This window comes from Rhinichthys klamathensis, unplaced genomic scaffold (genome assembly GCF_029890125.1).
Source record: "Rhinichthys klamathensis goyatoka isolate OS25496 unplaced genomic scaffold, OSU_Roscu_1.1 h1tg000029l_1, whole genome shotgun sequence".
Taxonomy (NCBI): domain Eukaryota; kingdom Metazoa; phylum Chordata; class Actinopteri; order Cypriniformes; family Leuciscidae; genus Rhinichthys; species Rhinichthys klamathensis.
In genome coordinates this window covers 3,077,069-3,098,383 of record NW_026606579.1, presented here as the reverse complement: position 1 = coordinate 3,098,383, position 21,315 = coordinate 3,077,069, and the positions used below count along the sequence as shown (strand labels likewise).

At 46.1% G+C, this 21,315-nt stretch overlaps 1 protein-coding gene across 1 annotated transcript in view; it reads right to left on the bottom strand.

Annotated features, from left to right (window-relative positions):
- Nucleotides 1-18,594, bottom strand: part of LOC130080105 (cytidine monophosphate-N-acetylneuraminic acid hydroxylase) — a 148,002-nt gene extending 129,408 nt beyond the window's left edge. Inside the window, exon 1 of the mRNA XM_056245402.1 lies at nucleotides 18,580-18,594. The gene's annotated coding sequence lies outside the window, so the exon portion shown is untranslated. The remainder of the gene's footprint in view (nucleotides 1-18,579) is intronic.
- Between the last annotated feature and the right edge of the window lie 2,721 nt (nucleotides 18,595-21,315).

Sequence of the window (21,315 nt, the reverse complement as noted above, 5' to 3'; positions counted from 1 at the left end):
AAGCCAAAAATGTTGTTCTTTCCAATGACGAAAAACAATATAGAAAACTGTTAGTTTTGTCGTTTATGTTTCTCTTAATGTTATGGGGGGGTTGGTGGCAAAAAATGCCAGCAGAATATGCACCCAAAATTCAAAATGTGGTGGAAAAATGGCCCTAGTATGAGTTATTTTCATAATTATAACATATATAAAAAAATATTTCCAGATTATTGGCGCGATTGCAAATGTGATGATTTTATAAAACAGTTCAGTAAACAAAGAGTGAATATTGTGATGTGACATTTTGGACATAATATTCCAAATATTTTCTGTTTTTGCTCTATTTCTCCAATGACAATAGTTCCAAACAAGCCACAGAAAGAGTTATGCGTATTTGTGATTCAGTGACCTAGTTGCTTAGTTCCAGAACGAATCTGTCATTTTGAACAAATCAGTTGACTGCTTCTATGACTCGTACATTAAGACGGTGATTTGGCGCCACCTATTGGCGGTTTTAACTTCATAATAGGCTAAATGCCAACGGCTGTTATATAACTTATATAAAGGGAATGCCAGTTTGAAGAATGCCATTTGGTGGCATAGGAACCATTATACTTGAATTGTGAATTGTTTAATACCTTTTAATGGTCTTCTGCAATGTTTGAGGCATATTTATTTTTTCATGCTTTAATGTTGGCCTAATTTCAGTTACATTTACATTTTAGGCTATGTAGTTTGAAATTGTATTTATTTTTTATTTTTTAGATTTTAGATTTTTATTGTAGTAACCACTCAGCTGTATGTGGAAATGCATATTTTAAAAAAATATGTTGCAAATAAAACCATAGTCCACAACTTATATAGTTTTAACTTATTTTAATATATAAATTCAGTGAAATCATCAAACGTTTGTATGACTTGCCAGTGACTTGTGACCCAAGCTACGACTTGACTTGACTTGCTTGACATAAGGCAGTGACTTGACTTGACTTGCTTGCTTTTATAAAAATTTGACTTGGACTTGCTTGAGACTCGAAGGTTAAGACTTGAGACTTGCTTGTGACTTGCACATGTGTGACTTACTCCCACCTCTGTCAATGTCTCTCGCTCTCGGCGTTCTCTTTCTCTCCGTCTCAGTCCAGTTCACCCACAACAAGTCTCCACCGGTCTCTCTCTCCCACTCTCTCGTTTCCTAGTGGCTTTTATCCGTCTCCCCACGCCAATTACTGAAATAAGACACAGGTGTTTGTCATTCACACTTAACCCACTCACGCCCCACCTGTCTCCCGATTCTCTCTCCCGTCACAGACTTCGCTGAACCACGCCCCCTTGCCACAGTGTGCTATATCTTTTCTAACTGATCGGATTTACGATTTTCCTAAAAATGACGATCAAAAATCTGAAAAACGTCTCAGGTTACGACTGTAACCCTAGTTCCCTGAGAAGGGATAGATCCCTGATAGACGATGCGTCTATGACGCTTTGGGAACGCTCCTGCGTGATTGCGTCTGAAGCACTTATGTCAACTAGTCCAACGGCGAGAGTGAGCGTCACGGGCGGATGACGTCACGACAAGGAAGACAAGGGGGCGGCAGTGGCTCAGTGGTTCATGTAGGTTGTCTACAAACCGGAAGGTTGGTGGTTCAATCCTCGGTTCCACCTGACCAAGTGTCGAGGTGTCCATGAGCAAGACACCTAACCCCAGCTGCTCCCGACGAGCTGGATGGCGCCTTGCATGGCTGCTGTCGCCTGTCAGTGTATGACACATCCGGTTTAGAACCGTGTTAGCTTCGAAAAAGGCCGAAGCAAGTCGATCACAGGGATGTAGGACGTATGGCAAAGTGACGCATCGTCTCGTTCCCTTCTCAGGGAACAAGGGTTACAGTCGTAACCTGAGACGTTCCCTTTCGAGGGAACTAGCGATGCGTCGATGAACCTGGGGAAGTGCCCAGGTCGAAGTTGTAAAACCTTACAAATGTGAGTGGAGAGGACCAGCCCGCCGCATACCACATCCTACAGGGATAACTACTTGTATAATAAGGCTTCTAAGCCGCCATACTCCTATCCTGGTCTAAAAGCACCACGGAAGAAACAAACAAAGGTTTCCCCCCCCTCAGGGAAATAGCACCAAAAGGGACATGGTAGGCACTAAGGCCGCCACATACACCTTCAGTGTGGAAGGGGATAACCCTGAAGAAAAACGAACCCGCAGTAACTCCAGCACTGTACCAATCGGGCAGTAAACTGGGCCCCACTGTTTGAGATCCGCAATATGAAGTGAAAACCCATCACTTAATACATAGTTTCCTCGTGGAGGGAGCTCTGGAGAGAAGTATGGTCTCCACAACCTCAATTGAGAGACCAAAGACAATGAGTTGGGCCCCCTCAGAGGCCAAACCCACAGGTTCCAAATCTCTGGGCTGGGCTGGGGTGAAGGGTCACCCCTTCCACTTGAGACCGAAGGTCCCTCCTGACTGGAATCTCCGAGGGAGAGCCGTCGAGGAGAGACAACAGGTCCGAGAACTAGTCAGCGTGGCTAGTTCGGTTCTACTAGTAGTAGACTTATTCCGTCCCGGCTGACCTCCTCCAGAACTCCTGGGAGCAGAGTAATCAGGGAAAGACGTACAGACGTAGCCTCGGCCATGTCTATACCACAACGTCCAGCCCCAAGGGAGCTGGGTGTGTGAGGGAGAACCAAAGTGGACCGTGCGTCGTATCCTGAGACGCGAACCAATCCAATTGTGTCTGGCCATAAAAAACCCAAATGTGCTCCAACACCTCGGTGTGGAGCCTTCATTCCCCGGGCCTCAGCCCCTGCCTCAACAGGATGTCTGCTCCTACATTCTGATGCCCTCAGATTTGGGAGGAAATGTCTCGCATTGAAGACGGCCATCATTTCCGGGCAATTTATGTGCCAAGAGAGATGATGACTCCTCCACAGACCCTGAGCTGAGCGGCCTTCCATTACCGCTCCCCAGCTGGTGAGGGAAGCATCTGTCGAGATCGCAACTCGATGGCAAAGAGCTCCCAACACCGGACCCTGGGTCAAGAACCAGTGTTTCCTCCATATAACCAAGGCCCTCGGGGAGAACCCTCTGGTCTTGAGCCACCACTGCAAAGGTCTCATGTACAGCAGGCCAAAGGGTATCACATTGGACGCTGCTGCCAGGAGGCCTAACAGTCTCTCGAACTGTTTCACAGTGCGTTACTGGCCTAGCTTTAGTTCTTTTGTGGCTGTAAGGATAACAGCTACACGAGCGGGCGATAGAACAGCTTGCATCGTGACTGAATCCCATACCACACCAAGAAAAGTGGTTCTCTGTACTGGAGAAAGCACACTCTTCTTGGCATTGAGCCTCAACCCCAACATTTGCATATGAGCGAGGACGACACCTCAGTGCCGAACCACTAACTGTTCTGATTCCGCTAGAATCAGCCAGTCATCCATGTAATTCAGAATGCGTATGCCCTGCAGCCTGAGCGGGGCCAGAGCTGCATCTACGCATTTCGTGAACATGCGGGGTGATAAAGCTAGACCGAAAGGAAGTACCGGATATTGGTATTCTTTGCCCCCAAAAGAAAACCTCAGGTACCTCCTGTGCTCAGGGAGGATGGAGACATGGAAGTAAGCGTCTTTCAGATCTATCGTGACAAACCAGTCCTCGGATCTGATTTGAGTCACGATCTGTTTGAGTGTTAGCATCTTGAACTTGATTTTTTGTGTACTGAACGAATCAACAGATGAAGATCTAAAATAGGACGCAACCCTCCATCCTTTTTTGGAACAATGAAATAACGGCTGTAAAAACCCGACTCTCTGTTGGGTGAGTACACCTGTTCTATAGCTTCCTTCGCTAACAGGGCCTTTACCTCTTGTTCCATTACCAGAGCCTGCTCGGGATGTACTACTGTGAGTAACAACCCGTTGTAGCACGGAGGACGAGAACCAAACTGGATTCTGTATCCTTTTTCTACTATCTGCAGGACCCATTGAGATATATTTGGCAGTAGCTTCCACGCTGCCAGAAAGTCTACTAAGGGAACCAGCCTCTCGAGGCTGGCCTCTGGTGTTATAGAGACAACCAGTTCGGGAGCCTGAAACATACCGGCAGGAACTACCTGAACTGACTGTTTTTGAACCCCCCTCAGAGGGTGCGAGTTTGACACAGCACTGAGCCATGTGCTCGCTGGAGACCGCTGCGCCCCGAGGCACCAAGGGTGGTGGGGTTGGCAGAACGGCCTCCTGAGGGCACCGAGGTGAGGCGGGTACCGTATACTGAGGTGTACACCGCTCCACACCGGTCAGGGCTGCCCTCAGAGGTCTGACACCAGTGGCGTCAGGATCTTGGGCGAAACCTTTTTCGCAGAAACAACGGTCCTCAGATCCATCTTCTGCTTCAAAGTCTTCTGTTGAGAATGCCATCTCGGCCTTCGGTGCCCTGAAGCGGCAAACCGGCAGGGAACAGCCGAACTGACTGCTTTACGACACTCCTCGGAGGATTGTTTAGGGACGCTGACACCTCGGTACCCTGAAACGGGACCCTCCTCAGAGAGTCGCCCCTCAGAGGGTGCCGAGGAGACACGTATTCTCGAACCTGTCTCTCCCCGAAGTGGGCCACCCTCAGAAGCCTGATAGCCTCGGCGTCAGGACTTCTTCTTAGTCGAAGCCTTCTTCGAGATAACGATTGTCCTCAGATATGTCTTATTCCAAGACGACTACGGCTGAGAATACTAAAGGACCCAGCCTCTCGAGACTGGTCTCTAGTATAGCTTAAGAAGCCAACCCGGCGTCCTGAAACGGATGACCAGCAGGATATAACCAAACTGACCCCTCTTAAACCCCCCTTCTGCGAGTCAGACACTGAGACTAGAACTCGCTGGAGGGCACTGGAGGGAGATGGGCACCGTATAATGAGGTGTTATCCACTTCCCCCTGGGAACTAGCTATTTATTTCCTCAGAATTAAATAACTCCTTTTAAAGATAGAAGAGTACATATTTAATTTTCTCAAAAATTAAATGCAGCCAAAATATCAACCGGACAAATAAACAGTCTGGGTGAAAAGCTGAATAGTATATTAATACAGACATTTAACTCCTCAGAGATTAGATGAGTAGGCCTACATATTTAATTTTCTCAAAAATTAAATGCAGCCAAATATCAACAAGACAAGTAGAAACGGTCTAGTTAAAAGGCTGAATATAGTGTATTAATAAACCAGTCTCAAACAATAAAGAATACAAAATTAATTTGCCCACATTAATAAGAGAATGGGAGAAAGGGAAATTCCCATCTGCCCAATTCCCTGCGCATATTATACATTGCGGACCATCATCTACACGTTGCCTCGACAAACGTGAGATAAAGCCACTTAATTATTGCAGATATGTAGACCCATAATCTAAGCGCTGCCTCGGCAAGCGCGCGATCTAAGCCATAGATTCTTATTGTAGAGATGCAGACCCTCTACGCGCTGCCTCGGCAAACACGAGATCTGAGCCAATAGATTCTTATTGCTGACCCATAATCTACGCGCTGCCTCGGCACACACGAGATCTGAGCCAATAGATTATTATTGCAAACCCGTAATCTACGCGCTGCCTTGGCACACGCGAGATCCATGATCGAGTCACAGAATCCTTATTGCAGACCCGTAATCTATGAGCTGCCTCGGCAAACGCGAAATCCGAGCCAAATAATCTTTATTGGCTTTCTTCCCTCGACAAGAAAGCCAACCGGAACAGAGATAAAACTCTCGATAGTGCATATGTTACACGTCGGGAATTTATGAATGAACACTGTCAGTCCCAATATACTAGAGCTGACCGTGCATGCTCTACTCCCAAACAAATAGCACATGAATCGCGTGTCCCCACTCGTAATGAAGTGAGGGCAGGGACGAACACACGATCCAAAGCTGTTTGCTCGCCATACTCCTGTCTAATATATAAATATATATGCTTGAGGACAAACAACAATAAATATACAGAGACAGATTCACATAGAGCGCTTGCTGAGGCACAGAAGCTAACGCGGTTCTCTTTCAAGCATACGCTTCGGTGTCTCACTATGGGATACGCCCCTTCCGCGTATTCCTCAGAAGCCCTATTACATTACGCCAGCCCCAATTGGCTGGCAGACATGACGCTGTGTCTGGGAGTGGCTACCCCACCCCTCCGTATAACATCTTCTCGCTTCACACCAGAAGCCTAGAAGCCTTTGAAACTTTCTACGAACTCTTGGACGAATTACTGGCCACCACGCCGTTTTTCGTCTGACTCCTTCGATTTGCATTCCAGCCGATTACAAGGACTGTTCGATACTATGATGGCTGCAGCAATGCAGACTATCCAGGCTAGTGAGGGAGATTCTGTGCGACTCTGTTCATGCGGGAACAAGATCTCATGCAAGGACACACACCAGGTCTGCTCTGCATGTCTCGGGCTGAAACATGCTCAACTGGCGATCGAGAGTCCCGGCACGTGTGAACACTGCGCACGCTTCACCACGAAGAGCCTTCGTCGCAGGCTAGCACGCCAAGCTAGCCTGTCGGGCCAGGAACCCCTCATGACTCCTAGCCCTGCACCAGCTGCCACTCCGCAGGTATCCATTCCTGTAGAACTGCCCACCACGGCAGCTCTATCCTGGAGTGAACAGCTTGATGCGTGCATGCCTCTTTCCAGTCTGCTCAGCACGGATGAGGAAGAGGATGCGGTCGAATTCGAGGAAGAGGGGCAATCGGACATTCTTCTCTCTGACGAAGAGGAAGACTTCGAAGATTCTCCATTCCTCCCTCGGCCTGCACACCCGGCACAACTCCTCGTGGCGGCGGGATCCACGGAAGAGGCGGACAGGACACCATCCTCCCCGCTTCTCAGTGTTGACTTGCTGGACGTGTACAAACGCGCTGCGGGAAAACTTAATATTCCGTGGCCGACCGTGATAGCAGAGACTGCAAAGTCTCGCTATGAGGGTAAGAGACTGCCGAGTGCAAAACGGGCAGCACGACAGCTCCTTCCTGTTTTCCCGGAGCTCCTGGAAGAGGTAGCGGTTACGTGGAAGGACAAGCCGTTCACAAGCAAGATGCCCGTGCAAGGTGGCTCCGTTCTAGATGTAGAGGGGATGGAAAAGGAGGGCCTTCTCCGAATGCCCCCCATGGAGCCATTAGTTGCCGCGCACTTACAACCGAAGCGCACGGCGGCTGCAAATCCGACGCTGGCATCTAAAGCTGACCGTTTCCAGTCAAGCATGACGGAACGAGCTTACAAAGCAGTCGCGCTCTCTGTAAGGGCTATGAACGCGATCTCTCTGCTGACCGCATACCAAGCGGAGCTGCAGGACGAAGTGACTACCATGCCAGGTCAGACACACTGGGAAGAGATCTGTGTTGTAACGGATCTCTCTTTGCGTCTTCAGAGATGCGCGGTTCAAGCCGCCGGGGAAAGCCATGGCCACAATGGTTATCCAGGAGAGAGCTCGATGGCTTAATCTCGCTAATCTCTCTGACAGGGAAAAAGAAGCCATCCTAGTAGTTGCAGATGGCATTTTCGGCTCAGCTTTGACACTGATGCAAAAGAGATGCGAAGAGAAAAAGAGGGATGATGAGGCCCTGCAGCTCTGTATGCCGAGAAAGACGCAGACTGCACCACCTCCGCCACCCCGACAGACCTTCGCACAGGCCACGGCCCGCCCACCCCCCAACTTTCGCATTCCGAAACGGCAGAGACCTAACGTGAATGCAGCGGGTCAGAGCGGAGCACAGGAACAGAGAACTGCCTGGCCTAGGAAGAACTATCTGCCTGCAGCAGCTCAGACGGTCCAGTCAGCCCCTCAACCTCATCCTCATCCCCATCTTCAGGGAGCGAGGAGGAAGAAGAAGACGGTTTGACAGTGTCTTCACCAGGGAAGGGAGTCAACAGCCCCCCAGTTCGCTAACTCCCGACCCTCACATGTTCAGCGTTCGTCAAATCACAAGTTCCACTGTTCACAGATGTTCTGTGGGGAAAACAGCTCCCGCTTGGGCCAGGGGAAGCAGAGTGGTGAAAAAGAAAAGAAACGGTGCAGTGGTGCACACCAACCCACTAGTCACAAGCACTTTTCATGTACAAAATTCAATAAAGTTTTCACTGTACCCCCAGAGAATGTTGCAAAACACAATGCCCCCAAAAATGTTGCAAAACATGTTAACAGAACACATTATAACATCACCTCAGGGAGCTTTCGATCCCTTAGAGGTGATGAGCCACTCAGACTCTGTCCAAGCGCTAAGTGCCCGCGCATGCGCAGTACAGACCACGAACTCATTCATGACTCAGCCACACGATGGCACCAGAACGCTGCAAATAAACAACTGGCGAGAGTGCACACAGTCCCGCTGGGTATTAAAGACAATACAATTCGGGTACAGACTGCAGTTTGCCACTTCCCCCCCGCACTTCAAAGGGATAATTCATTCTCATGTGCGGGAAGAATTAAAACATGTTCTTCAGGACGAAATTTATTCACTACTGAACAAAAGGGCGATAAGAGTGGTACCACCCAAAAAAAGCCACAGTGGGTTTTACTCGAGGTACTTTCTAGTCCCAAAGAAAGGGACTCGTGCCCTTCGTCCCATATTAGATCTACGTGCACTGAACAAATACTTAAGGAAGTACAAGTTCAGAATGCTCACTCATTCTGAGTGAGCATTCTGACTTAAGACTCGTCCAGCCTGGAGGTGGTGCTGTGGTTGGCAGAGGACTTCAAGGCAGGCTATCTGGCAATACGGGAGTTAGGATATCCCATAGTGAGACACCGAAACGTATGCTTGAAAGAGAACAATAGGTTACTTGTGTAACCCCGGTTCTCTGATAGCATTAAGTGAGGTGTCTCACCAGATCACCCTCCTTGCTGTGTGAAGCGAGGAAGAGGTGTGCTTGTTTTGAATGTCGTAATGACGTTGTGCTGCTCCTCTTATACGGAGGGGTGGGGTAGCCACTCCCAGACACAGCGTCATGTCTGCCAGCCAATTGGGGCTGGCGTAATGTAATAGGGCTTCTGAGGAATACGCGGAAGGGGCGTATCCCATAGTGAGACACCTCACTTAATGCTATCAGAGAACCGGGGTTACGCAAGTAACCTATTGTTCTAAACCGTATGTGCTTTTATCCTTTCCTGGTCGTGACGTCACCCGCCCGTGACCCTCACTCTCGCCGTTGGACTAGTTGACATAAGTGCTTCAGACGCAATCACACAGGAGCGAACTCGTGATGCATAGATGACGCTTTGGGAACGCTCCTGCGTGATTGCGTCTGAATATTGCAGAATGTTCAGATTTCCAAACTCCCCAAATGTCAAAAATTTAAATCTAAACTCCTTGAAGCCCTAGGCCTAGACTCAATCAAACTGCCATTCTATATACTGTACACTCTGAATGAAAGTTAAACAATGTCAGAGTTGTTGTGCCTGCATTAAAACTACGCAGTTTCATTAAAAAATAGAGCCGTTGCTGTGCTTTCGAGTATCTTGCTAGTGTATTTGTTGGAAAGGCCGAGTCATGTGCGCATGCGCTACTTACTTTCAGTCATCATCAGCACAGAGCGGGACTGTATGAGCGGGACTGTACAAGCAAGACTGTGTGTGCGAAGTGCGTCAATAAATATATGTAAGTTGACTGTTTACCTAGTTTGGTTATCAATACTTGTTAAGGAGCTGTAAAGCCTTGATGTCATACTTTCATAAAGTGATGCATGTTTAAGAGAGATGAATCCGTTAATCGCGTGAGGTTAAGGGCTCGTGAATGTGCCGTTTATGTTCGATATTACTGGCAATTTATAATATTGAGATTGCACCCAGTGTTTGATTGTGCATATGTATGTGTGATCGTTACATTAGTATTTGAAACTCTTGTTATTTCAAGTTTAATGACGCGATCTTTATGATTATGTGCCGTTCATTTAAATTACCTCAGATTTGGTTTCGGTTTTGAATGTTATGCCATTTCTGACCACTAAGTGGCGGTGTTGTATAATAATATCTTTGATTATGCGTTTATTCCTTTATCTTACCCTAACTTTAACTTGAGAATTGCTTTATTGGAGAAATATGTATCTGTTTATGGAAATTATGTTTGTGTAAAAATACTCAAGACATATGGTTAATATATATCTTTATTTTCCTTTGTAGACCACACACGTACGCACATCTAAATACCAGTAATAAGTAAAGCCTGTGTACTGCTGTGTTGTGGACCATTTGTTCGATAGGAGGATTGGACTGTAATAATACTCAAGACATATGGTTAATATATATCTTTATTTTCCTTTGTAGACCACACACGTACGCACATCTAAATACCAGTAATAAGTAAAGCCTGTGTACTGCTGTGTTGTGAACAGCCAAAGACTGTTAACAAATAAACCTCCTTTGCATGGAACTGATTTGAATCCAGTGTGTTCTGACCGACACCCCATTGAGGAAAGTTAGATCTGAACCATTACCTAATACAGTCCATTTTTTCCAATCCTCCTATCGAACAAATGGTCCTTCGAGCCGGATCTGGCATTCTTTATGGACGAAGAATTGATCAGTATCACTATGCAACCTGAAGAAGCATCTTCACAGATTGTCAGACCCAAACGTCAAGTTCATCTTCCTGTTTACCTTAAAGATTATGATCTTACAACTGTACATCGTAGAGCAGGCAGTCAGCCGGTATCGCCTCACACAACACAGCATACACAGTGGCTTGGAGATGCTGCAGTGAACATCCCTTCACCTTCTACCAGAGTAACTAGTCCCATAAGTCAAGATCCATGGGACACAGTGGATGAATGGCCGCCCATAGTTGGGGAAAGGGATCATTTTATCCAAGGAATGGATAACATAGATCTGCAACAACCTAGCGCCAGCTACGCTCCAGTGCAGTCAGTTAATAGTCCTCAGACTTCTCCATATCATCGGCCATGGGAAGCACATCAGTCCACGCCGTTACTAAGTACATCTTTCCCTGCACAGGATAGACTCCTCCCACATCCTGGAATGGCATCCTACCATCCACACTCCATGGTGTCTACATCTTTGCCCCCACCTACCTATGGTAAGCGTTGCCAGACAGACTACACAACAGCGCCACCTCTAAAGCCACAACAGCCCCTTCCTGCTACAATAGGTGACTCTAAAATGTTAGACATTCTGGGAACAATGATGGGTGAACTTCAGATAATGAAAGATCAGATCTTAGCGGCGGCACCTACTAAATCACACATTCAGCCAATCATGTGTAATGCACGTGATGGCCATGAATTCCCTTCCAGGCAGCATCCTGAAAACCCAAGTCACCCTCTTTATCAGAGAATAGCTCGTCCTATGCCAGGCCTCCAAGCAGATACTCCTGTCCCTCACTGGCATTCCAGGACATTGTACAAGTCCCCGAGAGAGACTTTAGATTACCCTACACAGGTGCGTTCTCAGTCCCAGCAACCCATAAGGCCACAGTTAGTACGCAGAGATTCCTATGCCTCTAACCTGAATCCTGTAAGACAAGAAACCACCTACCGAGGTCCAGTGCCAACCATACCCAACTTTTGCACTAAGGACCCCAGTGAGTTTACTCGTTTAAAAATAGCTCTTGAGAACCTTCTACCATCAGATGCCACAGAACTGTTCCAGTACCAAATCTTGCTGGATCATTTGAAGCTAGACGAAGCTCGTCTGGTGGCAGATTCATATCTCAATTCCCCATTTCCATACTCTGCTACCATGGCTGCTCTGAATGAAAGGTTTGGCCAGCCTCACAAGTTGGCACTCAAGAAGATTGCCAAAGTGATGGATTCCCCAGATATCCGACGAGGAGATACTGAGGCCTTTGACAAATTCGCTCTACAGATTAGGGCTTTGGTGGGTATGTTGGAAACTCTTGGAGATGAAGGTGAAGCCGAGCTTCGATGTGGGTCACATGTAGAGAGACTGCTGAGTAAGTTACCTGCTGAAATGAGATCAGGATTCCGAAGACAGATGTACCACCGTCCTGGGTCTGTGTATAACCTTCGTGAATTTTCCGAGTGGCTTCAGTATGAGGCCTGGTGTCAAAGCAGTGAGTCACAGATCAGTTACAAGACCCAGAGACCAGAACGCTGGAGAGAAACCAAACCCACTGCTCGTTCAGCTACCATCCTTCATGGAGCGGATGACATTGCCACAAAGATACCCTCAGCACCGTCTCAAGTTAGGCCAGTTGAAGCGGAGAAACCTAAACTCCCACCTAGAGTTTGTTGTCCTTACTGCGATAACGAGGACCATTATCTTAGTCAATGTCCCACTTTTAAGTCCTTAGATAAACGGCAAATGATTGAATGGATCCAGACCAATCATCGTTGTTGGCGCTGTGGTCGTTTACACCAAGCAGCCCAGTGCACACTCAAGAAGCCTTGTAGCATCTGCAAAGGGAAGCACTTACAAATCTTGCATGAGGTCAACACAAAGAGTACCAGAGAAGGTTCCTGCCTTGTTAGTTCAACCACTGAGACACTGTACTTGGACAGACCCACTGACTGCAGGCGTGTTCTCCTAAAGGTCATCCGGGTCTTGCTGCACTATGGAGGCAAGACGCTCGACACCTATGCTGTCATGGATGACGGGTCCGAGCGTACTATTCTTCTTCCTGATGCCGCCCATGAGCTCGGTATACAAGGTCAAGCCGAAAACATAGCCTTGCGGACTATCCGCCAAGATGTGCAGACCATCAGTGGTACCACGGTTACCTTCCACATATCTCCTGCCACTCAACCACAGAAGACCTTTAAGATCAATGCAGCATTCACTGCGAAACGTCTTGGTCTGGCCGATTACTCCTATCCTGTCAGTTTGCTGGAGAAGTACAAGCATCTTAAAGATCTCCCCCTGCAGGCCTTTGAAAGAGTGAGTCCTTTACTTCTCATCGGAGCCGATAACACACATCTAATCACACCAATTGCACCTGTCCGAATTGGTCCACTTGGTGGTCCGGCAGCCATAAAGACAAGGCTAGGATGGACACTGCAGGGACCAGCCAAGATCTTGGAGACCAAGTTGCAGCCACAGCAGTGCCTTTTCCTGTCTCTCACCCCTGCGGAACTAGAACTCAAAAGAGATGTTGAAAGGCTATGGCAACTTGATGTTTTGCCTTTCCGTTGTGAAAAGCAGGTGACAAGGTCCAGGGAGGACCAGGAGGCCATTAACCTCTTAGAGACTAGGACAATTCGTGTGGAGGTGAATGGAATCTTACGCTACGCGACACCCTTGCTGCGCAGAAAGGATTCACCCTCATTTTGTGCTCCGAAAGAGGCTGTGGTTCCAAGTCTCCGGAGTATGGAACGACGACTAACCCAAAATCCAGAGAAAGCAGCCGTGTACAATGCTGAAATTGAAAAGCTAGAACTGAATGGAGCAGTTACCAAACTCTCAGCTGCTGCAAGCACTATGACAGGGGAGACCTGGTATATCCCGCACCACTTAGTCAGTCACAATGAGAAGGACCGTATTGTGTTCAATTGCTCTTACCAATATAAAGGACTGAACCTTAATGATTCCTTGATGCCTGGTCCAACTTTGAGCCCTTCTCTGCTAGGTGTTCTACTTCGCTTCCTGGAGCATTGTGTGGCTATCAGCGGTGATATACGTGGAATGTTCCACCAAGTTCTGCTCTTACCTGAAGACAAGCCCCTCTTGCGCTTTCTCTGGCGTGGCATGAGACGGGGCGATCCCCCTGACATCTATGAATGGCAGGTGCTGCCGTTCGGAACCACGTGCAGTCCCTGCTGTGCATCCTTCGCCCTCCAAAGACATGTCTCATCGCACAGCACAGCGGATGAAGATGTGAGACATTCCGTGGAACGCTGTTTTTATGTGGATAACTGTCTACAGAGCTTCCCATCGGCTCAAGAGGCACGGCAGTTACTAGATAAACTTCGTAAGCTGCTAGTGTCCGGAGGGTTTGATATCCGTCAATGGGCCAGCAACGCGCAAGAAGTCGTCAGTCACTTGCCACCAGAGGCCAGATCTCCCAAGCTAGAGCTGTGGCTATCACATAATAAAGAAGACCCACGTGAATCCACCTTGGGACTGAATTGGCACTGTGAGTCGGACCACCTAGGATTTAAGCATAGACCCGTTACTTACAGTGCTCTGACGATGCGGAACATATATCGTGTGTTAGCAAGTCAGTATGACCCCCTTGGTGTCATTCTTCCTTTCACCACACGAGCCAAGGTGATTGTTCAACAGCTCTGGATTAAGAACAGGAACTGGGATGATCCACAACTTCCTGATGATCTTCAGCAGGCATGGAAGGTGTGGGAAGCTGAGCTTCAGTACTTACCTCTTGTAGTACTCCCTAGGTGCTACCTTCCATCCAGCATGGACAACTCAGAGGTCACTCGGGAAATCCATATCTTCACCGATGCTTCTGAGAAGGCTTATGGGGCAGTCGCTTACCTTCGCGCAGAAGATTCATGCGGGAAGGTACATATTTCATTCCTCATGGCCCGATCACGTGTTGCCCCACGTAAGCAGTGCTCAATTCCTAGACTGGAGCTGTGTGGTGCTCTAATAGGAGCGCAGTTGGCCAAGCTGGCTGAAAATGAGCTCACCTTGAAGATCCAGAAGGTCACTTTCTGGACAGATTCAACAACTGTCCTCCACTGGTTACATTCCGAATCCTGCCGCTTTAAGGTGTTTGTGGGCACTAGGGTGGCAGAGATTCAAGAATTGACGGACCTTAAAGGGTGGAATTACATTGACTCTGTCAGGAACCCTGCAGATGATCTTACCCGTGGGAAGAGCCTGAAGGACCTTATTGAACCCAATCGGTGGACCCAAGGGCCAGAATTCCTCCTCCAACCTCAGAGTACTTGGCCAGCACCACCAGTTATGCGCAGCTTAGTGCCTGATGACGCTATGGAATTAAAGCGAAGTGCCTTCTGTGGCGTGATTAACTCAGCACCAGTGACAGCAGATGGTAGTAAGTTTAATAGCTGGAAAGACTTGGTCGAAGCAGTAGCACAGGAGTTGCATGTGGCGGCAGAACAAAGTGGCCCCCCTCCAGTCAGTGCTTACCAGAAGGCAGAACTGACCGCGCTGAGACAGGTCCAGTTGGATAGTTTTCATGAAGACTACCATCTGTTGAAAAATGGTAAGCCTGTTCGTTCTAGCAGCCGCTTACTTTGTCTCTCCCCAGAGTTTGACAGAACCAGTGAGGTAATACGGGTTGGAGGACGATTAAGGCGGGTGGAAGGATTAGACCCAAGCACAGTACACCCTATCGTGTTGGATTCCAGTCACCCTAACACTCAGCTACTCATAAAGGAATATGATGCTCGCCTTTGCCATCCAGGACCGGAGCGAGTGTTTGCGGAGCTCCGTCGAAATGTGTGGATACTGAAAGGGAGAGAGGCAGTGAGAAAGCACCAGCGAACATGTCTTGAATGCTGTAAATGGAGGTCGAAGCCAGCCTCCCAGAAAATGGTTGATCTCCCTCCACCACGACTTCGGTTGTTCAAGCCTGCTTTTCATTCAACCGGAATTGACTGCTTTGGGCCTCTTCTGGTCAAAATAGGTCGTCGGACGGAGAAGCGGTGGGGACTTTTATTTAAGTGCTTGACCACCCGGGCAGTGCACCTTGAGGTGCTGACATCTATAGATAGTGATGCCTTTCTCATGGCACTACGTCGATTTATAGGTCGCCGTGGGAAACCTGCAGAGCTATATTCGGACCAAGGCACCAACTTTCGAGGCGGTGAGAGAGAACTTAAAGAAGCCTTCAGTCAGCTCAGTGGTGATCTGCAACAGCAGCTAGCGAAGCAACAAATTAGCTTTCATTTCAATCCTCCAGCTGCCCCACACTTTGGAGGGGTGTGGGAACGCGAGATTCGTTCAGTAAAGGCCGCACTTTATACAACCCTGGGCTCAGAATCAGTAACTGAAGAAGTGCTTCGAACTGTCCTCATAGAGATTGAGGCCATCCTCAACTCCAAACCTCTTGGTTACGTTTCAGCAGACATTGCTGATGCAGATCCGATCACCCCAAACTGTTTTCTAATGGGGCGGCCAGATGGGTCCCTACCCCAAGTCATCTATCCAGTGTCTGAGCTCCTAGGAAGACGGAGATGGAGGCATTCACAAGTATTGTCTGACAGATTCTGGACGGCCTTCATAAAGTATTACTTACCTGACATGCAGGCCAGGGGAAAGTGGCAGAATCCATCAGTAAACATTAAACCCGGAACAATCGTCATGCTTGTTGACCCTCAGTTACCCCGTTCATTCTGGCAGATCGGAAGAGTATCTAATGTCTTTCCTGGGGCTGATAATCGGGTTCGAACGGTCGAGGTGCAGATTAAGGACAAAGTCTACACAAGACCCATCTCTCGACTGATTGTTCTTCCAGAGATCCGAGATGAAGGGGATGAAAGCCACACTAGTGACTAATGGTAGTCCATATAGTGTCGGCCTTTCAATGGAGCAAATTTGTAACCAAATTTGGGGGCGGCTGTGTTGGAAAGGCAGAGTCATGTGCGCATGCGCTACTTACTTTCAGTCATCATCAGCACAGAGCGGGACTGTATGAGCGGGACTGTACAAGCAAGACTGTGTGTGCGAAGTGCGTCAATAAATATATGTAAGTTGACTGTTTACCTAGTTTGGTTATCAATACTTGTTAAGGAGCTGTAAAGCCTTGATGTCATACTTTCATAAAGTGATGCATGTTTAAGAGAGATGAATCCGTTAATCGCGTGAGGTTAAGGGCTCGTGAATGTGCCGTTTATGTTCGATATTACTGGCAATTTATAATATTGAGATTGCACCCAGTGTTTGATTGTGCATATGTATGTGTGATCGTTACATTAGTATTTGAAACTCTTGTTATTTCAAGTTTAATGACGCGATCTTTATGATTATGTGCCGTTCATTTAAATTACCTCAGATTTGGTTTCGGTTTTGAATGTTATGCCATTTCTGACCACTAAGTGGCGGTGTTGTATAATAATATCTTTGATTATGCGTTTATTCCTTTATCTTACCCTAACTTTAACTTGAGAATTGCTTTATTGGAGAAATATGTATCTGTTTATGGAAATTATGTTTGTGTAATAATACTCAAGACATATGGTTAATATATATCTTTATTTTCCTTTGTAGACCACACACGTGCGCACATCTAAATACCAGTAATAAGTAAAGCCTGTGTACTGCTGTGTTGTGAACAGCCAAAGACTGTTAACAAATAAACCTCCTTTGCATGGAACTGATTTGAATCCAGTGTGTTCTGACCGACACCCCATTGAGGAAAGTTAGATCTGAACCATTACCTAATACAGTCCATTTTTTCCAATCCTCCTATCGAACAGTATTGCAACGCTATCTCACGACCAATTCGCACGAATTTGTACGAGTGATTAAAAAGTGGCTAATTCGTATGAACTCGTACGACCTCACTCGTATGAATTTGTACGATTTGTCTAAACCCACATGATGGGTAGGTTTAGGAGCGGGGGCGGGGTCAGGGGTAGGTCATTCGTACAAATTCATACGAATAGGGCAACTCGTAAAATATGTTTATATTTATATTAATATTTTTGATAAATCGTACTAATTCTTTCGAGTGAAGTCGTATGAATTCATACGAATTAGCCACCTCGTAAAATTCGTACGAATTGGCAGACCATGTGAGTTTGTAATCAATAATAGTGCCCAGAAGATACTTATAGGCTACTCCTCCACAGTCTCAATAATTGTCCCTTGAATAGTAACAGGTTGCAGTGGAAGGGGCCTTTTCTTAAAATCGATCACCATTTCTTTTGTTTTGAAATGTTTAAAATTAGTGAGTTTTGATTGCACCATTCATGAAAGTGGTCAACCTCAGTCCTGTTGTCCTGTTCATTATCTGTTAAAAAACCGACTAGGGCAGCATCCTCTGCAAACTTAATCAGTGAACAGTTGGAATGGTGGCTGACACAATCATTAGTATATAAAATAAATAACAATGGTGATAAAACACATCCTTGTGGCAATCCCCTGTTTGTCATGATGGTTCTTGAATGACTGACCCGTCCTCACATTCTGTTTTCTGGCTGTTAAAAAGTCCTGAATCCACTTTACAAGAGTGAGGTTAACACGTCTATCAGCTTGTCTAACAACTTGTGTGACTGGATGGTGTTAAAAGCTGAAGAGAAGTCTGCGAACAGGATGCATACATGAGAGACAGGTGTTTTAAGGTGTTTGTAGATTCCATTCAGAAGGGATGTGACAGCATCTTCCACACCCCTTTTCTCCCTATAAGCAAACTGTAATGTGTCCTTGGATTTGTACTTTGAGACAAATTAAAATGAGTTTCTCAAAACACTTCATAGCAACAGAAGTGAGTGCCACTGGTCTAAAATCGTTCAGGCCAACTGGTTTGGGTTTCTTAGGAAGTGGTAAAATTTCCACTGTTTTCCATATCTTTGGAACTTTGTGTGTGTCAAGTGTTTTCTGAAACAGTCCTCTGAACACCGGCTAAGTTGTTCTTTTGCAGCTCTTTAGGATGGTGCCTTCCAGCCTGTCAGGGCCGGCAGCTTTCTGTTAAGATACATGGTGGAACATTACCTTTGCTGTGTCTTGAATTCTGATGTAAATGTGAGTAGAGGCTTCTATCAGTTCAGAGAGACTTTGTGCTGCAGCCCATGAATGTTCGAGGTCTTTATCAGGCCGCTTCAGGAACAGGGGGCGCAACCATCACGTCACATGATAGACTTTTTTGTTTTTGAGTATATGCAACCACAAACCCCACCCCCCATCAAACCTGCTGTTTGACATTTGCTGTCACTGCACTGACATGAGCACAGAAAGTGCTCATTGAGTAAAGCAAGTTAGGCAACATTCTGTAGCATGCGTTGGAAGCAAAACAAATGTGGGTGGGTGATCCTCCAGTATGGAAGTAAAATAATGACAAATGTTTTTGAAACAAAAAGCCTGTTGAATTGCACTACTTGAAAAATAAAATGCATTGCATTAACCCTGCTTGTATTTTAATGCATTGTATTTTTAGGGCTTGCATTTTTATGGGCTGAAATTTAGCATGGTTGAATATTTAGGCTGTGAATATTTCAATTCAAAACATTTCAAACACATTTTCATTAGTAACATTTCAATAAGCCATTTTCACCTTTCATATTTCACTTCACAAATATTCAAACTGATTAAAAATACAACCTATAATATTCAACAGGCGGTTTTCGGTCCATTTTATTTCGCTTCCAAATTCGCTTCCACAAATTCAGTGGTTCAAATTCGACAGTAAATTCAAAGTTGACATCCAGGAACTGCAGTAAAAGCAGTAGATTACCGAGCATGATCTCCATCTGCTGTTAGTCGATCTCACCAGCAGGGGGTGCAAGCGCGTGTTGGTGACAAAGACCAGAGCAACAGTTAGAGCAAGCCATTCATTCATAAAAACTGTACAATAATTGAGCATGCATTACGTTTTTTGTGATGATTATCTGGGTCAGTATGCGGAAAAGATGATAAAGGCACAAAAGCTCTTTTTATGTTTCATTCATTAACTTCATTGTTACTTTCCCTGTGTAGCCTTACATGTTATCAGTTTTTTCTACCATGAACGGGATTATAATCGGTTTCCCTTAATACATCATCATCATACTCAAGGATTCCCTTTCTGTCGGGACAAAGCGCTTAACTAGCTTAAAGTCCCTGTAAAGTCAAAAATAAGTATGTGTTTTGAGTTTGTCACACCACAGAAAAATGTGTTATTAGTCACCCAGCCAAATTTGAATGATAAAAAACGCCAGCAAGTACATAAAATAAGCTATCAAAATCTTGAAAAAATGAGCAGTATTCTCTGCTCTCAAACGCTGGGGGCGCTGAAACCACGCCCACTCGCGGGAAAGCTGCCGTCGCCACACTGAACCATAGGCCCCGTTCACACTGCAGGCAAAAGTGGCCCAAATCTGATTTTTTTGGGGTCAAGTGACCAGGTCAGATCATGAAAAGTGGGATTTTCATCAGTAAGCGTCACTGTAGATTGTCGTGGAAGTTCAGGTTGACGACAGTACACGGCAATTTACAGGCAACACTGAAAACTGCCGTGAATTGTCGGAAATTGACGTGGGCCTTGCTTGGCAGTTGTCCCCCCATGACCCCCCCTCCTCCTAATTCTAGGGGAGGCTTTAACATGTAAATGAAAAAGCTGTGAGCTATACAAATGCAAATGAGGGTAGCAAGGGGAGTTTTACACCAGGTGACATTTTTCTAAAATGTATTAACTTCATTCTAAGAAAATCTCTGGTGTAAATAGATCAGGCTCAGTATAACCTAATTATAGACACTTAAATTTTAGCTTGAAATTGATATATTTAATGAAAGTATTAGGGCTGTAATCGACCAAATAATATCTTGGTCGACTGGTAGACTAAAAATGAATTTAGGAAAAAACAAAACGTTAAGTGAATTAGCTGCGCACCTTGTTGTCCGCCTAAATGAATTATAAATAAACACACGAGTCTGACAGCTCGGACAGCGTTGCATCACGTGCACCTGCGCAATATCATAGCCTATGATTTCCGAAAATAGTACTGTTGTCAACTAGTGATATCATCACAAGAACTGTTGAGGAATATGGAACATAATAGACAATTTTTTTGTCATATGTGTATTATAATAACTGACAGATATTATCAGTGCAAGCCGCTCTGTGCAGCTGAACACAGGAGCTCAGCTTCGCGGCTGAGACACGAATAGACTATTAACTTTTTTTAAATGCTGCCACACTGCCGATTTCTTTGTTGACATGGTAGAAGAGGACTGGCTATGACTGGCTATGAATTAAACGCTCTACAATTAAATAAATAATAATCAGCAAACCTTCTAGTAGCCTACTTTCTTCAGTTTGTCTCGGGCTAATCCAAAAGAAGGGAAAACAAGGGGGTGTTCTGAAGACAGACTCAATATTATCTGCCTGCAGTCCCGGAGGCTGCATTTTCAGGACCCCACTTCTAGGACCGCATTTCTAGGACCCTAGTTTTTTTGTGACAGCGCCACCTACCGAGTCGGAGAACCGCAGTCCCAGGAACGCATTTCCAGGACCCTAGTTTTGGAGGAACGAAAAAAGTGCCACCAAGGCAGTATCTCCACCCAGTTTTAACTACATTAGAGTTTTTTAAAAAGTTTTATTACACCCAAATACTACTTTCTTTATTGCAATTAAACCAGGTTCCTAGGAATGTTGAGAAATTGGGTCTAAGTAGCATACTATAATATAACTCAAGTAAAATAAACAAGGAATCATGTTATAGCCTTTTCAGTCACTCGATGGACCACATTTTC